The 5,000-nt window shown below is 41.2% G+C and overlaps 1 pseudogene; it reads right to left on the bottom strand.

Moving 5' to 3' along the window:
* Nucleotides 1–1,890: 1,890 nt before the first annotated feature.
* On the bottom strand, nt 1,891–3,696 carry LOC138038245 (uncharacterized; annotated as a pseudogene).
* Between the last annotated feature and the right edge of the window lie 1,304 nt (nt 3,697–5,000).

Here is a 5,000-nt window from a genome sequence, read left to right as displayed (position 1 = left end):
TGCCAAGCATTCGTTTCCTTGTTGAAAATATGATAGCTCTCAAATCTAGCAAAACAATACAGCTTATCATCGGGGCTCTGGAATCCCACAAAATTAGATTTCACAGCTTTCAAGCAGCTAGCACACTTCTTGATGTTACCGGCAATCTTTTTAAGAACCAAAGGCCCAGAGGATGGGGGATCCACTGGTCTAGCTGCTCTTCTTATAACAAGAGTTGTTGGATTGAGAATTTCAGCTTGAAAATTTGCTTCTGTATTATGTGCATCTGCATCTGTATCTGAATGGTGGAATGCTACTTCAGTTGCAGGTAAATGCCGCTTGCGAGATGGAGCTTTCCCACCAACATTTTTTGGAGCAGAAGCTGCTGATATCTGGCTGAGACTTTTGCCTTGGTAGGCCTCCACAACGTTTACCACACAGTTAAGACCGGGATGGCAATAGACAGGCAATGATGGAGAAGGTTGTTTCGCCCAAAGAAATTACAATCACAAGTACATTTTCCACTCTTAAAGCACTGAACCCGGTGAGGAAGGGGTCCTCCACTGTCCACAAAGTACACACTACCCTTGAAACCCTGGCGGAACTGGTCGTTGCACAGCACAGTCTTGGCTTTTTCCAGCAGACTCGATTGTTCCTCTTTGGAAAAGTGGCCACTCAGCTCTGAAAGGTCGCTGAGATCACACGCTGCTTGCCTTATAGAGGGATGAGCTGAGGAACGTGACAATGGTGTGACCTTAAAATTGCAGCACCTCTTGTATGCTTCTGGATCGGAGCAAACTTTGCTAGCCCTTTTGAGGAAAGCCTTTCGCTCTTCTTGGGTCATCTCTGCTTGACTCTTTGTCAGTGAATGTTGCTGAAACTGGTGGCAGACCTCCCACTTGTCGGACAACTGAAACCATGCCATTTCTTCCTCTTGATCGAACGACTGCACAAAGTCATATAGGTTTATAATGAGTCTGTCCATGTCCTGGGGAATGAACTTCGTCCAATCTTTCATCATATCATTTACTGACTCAGGTATGTTCTGTTCATATGGCTTGTTTCCCAAGCCAAGGCCTTTCAGAACAAATGCAGCCGTCTTTGTGCGCATGTCATTAAGCGTGTGGGTGCGAAAATACTGTGTAAAGGCTGGTAGGCCAGACTTCCCGGACCTTTCTAGGGTGTCCCACCCTTCCATGAGTGCTGTTGCATTCTTGTTAAACTCTTCTAGTGAACTTGACCAAATTAATCCACTTTTTGCTTTGAAGAGATCCTGGCAAATGCAGGACACTAGTGCTGAGGAGAGACCCAGCTTTCTACATTTCTCCTTGATATTTCTTTGGCTATGAATGTAACAAAGCAAAGGTGTTGCATTCCTGAAACCGGCCGCGAGGGCATTCGTTAACGCACGTTCATCATCAGTGCCTGTGGCACGAAGGAATTCACTTAGACCAGGATTTTCACGGGTAATGCAATGGATAAATGCTAGGTACGTGGATTCGTCTCTAGTCATGCAGATCATGACAGGGCCTAAAAAGGAGGGGTGTTTTTTTGCTCCCTTTCCTCGAAGAACTGTATTCTTAAAACTTGTTACAAGCACATAGAACGGACCAAGTTGAAATGTTACGTCAACTCCAAGTTCAGAGACCTGGTTTACCCCGTCGTGACAGCAAAACTTCACAATATTGTTTAACTGTTGATCAGTGAATAATATGACCGTGGGAAGATCATTACAGACTACTTCACGGATAAAGCCAGGAAAAGTTGTCTTCTGCAGTTCTAGGACTGATGCAAGTGGGTCCTTGTTTACTCTTTCAGGTGGTTTTCGAATGAGGTATCCAATCTGTTTCACGTTCGGTGGGAGCGAACTAATGCTATCGGCACCACAGATACCACCAGACTCCTTTCTTGTTAAGAACAATGCCATTTCTGGACCAAATTCAACAGCTTTATCTGCAACTTTAAGCTTGGTGCTCTCTTTGGATCGGATGTGTGCCATATTGGATGAGGTTCGATTACCATGCTTCTTGATCTTAAATCTTGTGGGCTGACCATCAAAATTGTAATTGAGAAGCACGAGTGGGAACCATTTTTCAATATCTTTACCAAATTCGATGAACACAATTGTCTTGTGATATGACGTGTAGGAGGAACATGTGTACGTTCTTCTTCTCACTGCAACGTCGGCACTTGCTTGACTGTTGAGATTTTCAAGTTCAGACACTTTGCCCCCTTCATCCCTTATGATGGTATAGAACTTGGCCTTACATCCTGTCATCACCCATGACCCATTTTCATCTGAGAACAAATCTTTTCTGTGTTCCAGTGTATCAAGGCTCAAGACAAAAGTTGCATTGTCTTGAATTCCGATGGGAGCTGCTTTGCTTATAATTGTAGGACCTTCTTCCTGGCAATTCATCATAAAGGGGACAACGTAAGGATTATCAAGGCTCTCAAGAGTTATCATCTTGCACTCAACATTACCATTGTACAGCTTGTAATCCTTTCCCTTCATTTTTTTTTTGTGATTTTGACACATCGAACCGTTCTTCATCAGCATAGCTTTCTTCATCACTGTAGCCTTCAAGGTTCTATAAAACATTCATTGAAGCAAATATTAAAATGTTAATATTCTTAAGCCTCGGACATCTTATTTTCATGGTCAGTAATCAGCAAATTGTCAAGCAGATTGGTGATGAGAATAAAGACAACCATCGGATATGGAATACTTTTTAAGACAGCAAAATATCAAAACTAACATGCAAGGAAATGTGTGGCTGTAAGTGCATGGGGAGCTCGAGAATTAACATTCAGACCTTAGCAATTGAGGGTTAAGATTCAAGTTAAATAAATGTAAATTTATATGTACATGTCCATTATATCAAATTTCTTAGAGGATATCAAATGTCCCATTCAGACAACAGAAATGTAAAGTACTTGTGAGAGCTTAACCAAGCTACACTGAATTACATTATATTATCACGAGAGGGCAGAGTGATGATAGGTCTGCCATCATTTATTTACTATCATTTGAGAAAAGACAATTTGATGTGAATTTTCCCATCCGTTTTTATTCCAGACAAAAAGATACCAGCCAGGAAATTATTTGACATAAAACTTTATAAAGTAGAAAAACGGGAAAAGAAAGGCCCACTTGAATACCTCTGCCAGACTTGTGTTACAACCTGTGGAATATTCGTCTACACTGCTGTCTTGATCATCTCTATCATTAATCAAAACCTAAAAGCCACAATTCACACATTATTACGTGCATTAATGGAATATTTCCTTTGCTTGTTCATTCCGGTCAGACAGAGACGCGTCTTAATATTTGACTTTATAAAGAAGGAGAGGGAAATGGGGGAGGGGGGAGGGTGGGGGAAACAATTCAGCCAAGAAAAGTATTTAACTACGGTTAAATACCTCTGCCAGACTTGTATTGCTACCAGTAGTGTGTTCACCTCCACTGCCAAGGTCATGGTCATCTTTGTTGTCAATCAACTCCTATAAGCCACAATTCAATCAACCTGTAAATTACTCAATCCATCTACAAACTACACGAAACTATATATATATATCTATATATGGCCAAGTTATTTCAAGATTCATTTGAGTCTTTCCTTCCTTTTTAGTTCAGCAAACACATAGCGGGCAACCACACTTCCCTTGTCTGTATTAATGTCAACTCACTTCATCACTTGAAAATATTTCATACATCTCCACATTTCTGCTAAGGTAAGAAAAATATGTTTGGAATCTGTTCTAGGTGCAAACAAATGCAGATGGCTCAGAAAAAGAAACAAATAAATGTGATTGATATGGACCAATTCTTACCGGTCATCCATGGCTGCACGTGAGACGGAGACAGGATGTGTTTTATTTCGTGAAGCCTGGGGCGAGTTCATAATCCCGCGGGAGAATGATACGAACAAAATGGCGGAAAATGAACACAAATAGGGTCAAATAGGAGAATTGAGCCGTCTTTTTTGAAGCACGCCGATCCACAGCGAAGGAATTGGCAATATGTGATTAAGATACCTTGCACCCGGGCCTGAGCCTTGGTCTGCTAAATTTGCGGAGCGTAAGGGACGGACCATTAGAAAAGTGATGGGGGGGGGGGGGGGGGTGGGGAAAAAACCAAAAAAAAATTCATGCAAGGGAAAATGCCAAGAAAAAAAATTCGCGCAAAGAAGAAGGTAAAGAAAAAAAAAATTCATGCAGAAGGAAGGTCCAATTCTTGGATTTTACATGACGTCACGGCCGCCATGTTGGTGTCCCCAAACAATGAAATGGCGGCCATGTTGGTGTCCCGATCCAATCCTCCGGGAATTGAAAGCTATTATTATGCTAACGTCTTCTTTTGTTTTCGTTGAGAAACATGGCTGTTGATCACGTGAGTGAAACCCAAGAATTGTGACTTTTATTTAATAATTATATAATATTTGCCAGTGTCTGCTTAAAATAATTCTTATTCAAAATATTCTTGGGGCCTTGCCCCAGGCCCTGCTATATTATTATTAATAAATAAAGACATCTAGTGTACTGAGGTGTTTTCCTCACACTGAATGAAATGACAAATTAAAGGTGACAGAAAAAATTAATTCACACTACAATAGCATGTTAAAATGGGGTTGACCGACCTGCACGACTAAAGCTGTGTGCCCATTGTGTTGATAAAAGCCTTTATAGTTTTGCTTAAAACAAGTATGCCTTTAAGCGATTTCCCTTTTCTATAAGAGATCAAGGGAGGTTCGGCTGGTTTTGTATTTCTTTAACGAAGCCTTTTTTAACGCCTGCTGGGTGGCAACTGTTGTAGTTCGTGTACTGAAGTGTTTTAGTAGGTTTGTAATGTTTGCGCACGTCGAGAATCGGTTCTTTCTCGAATCTCTCTCCCTTATAGACTGTTGTGTCCAAGAAAGTTGTTTCTAACTGTGAGACTTCAGCGGTAAACTTTATGGTAGGGTGGCACGAATTTGCTTGCTCAATGAAATGCTCTATTTCTTCTTTGTTTGTATCCCACA

The sequence above is a fragment of the Montipora capricornis genome, chromosome 2 (genome assembly GCF_036669925.1).
Source record: "Montipora capricornis isolate CH-2021 chromosome 2, ASM3666992v2, whole genome shotgun sequence".
Lineage (NCBI taxonomy): Eukaryota > Metazoa > Cnidaria > Anthozoa > Scleractinia > Acroporidae > Montipora > Montipora capricornis.
Note: the sequence above shows the minus strand (reverse complement) of the source record. Positions and strands in the feature narration are given on the sequence as shown.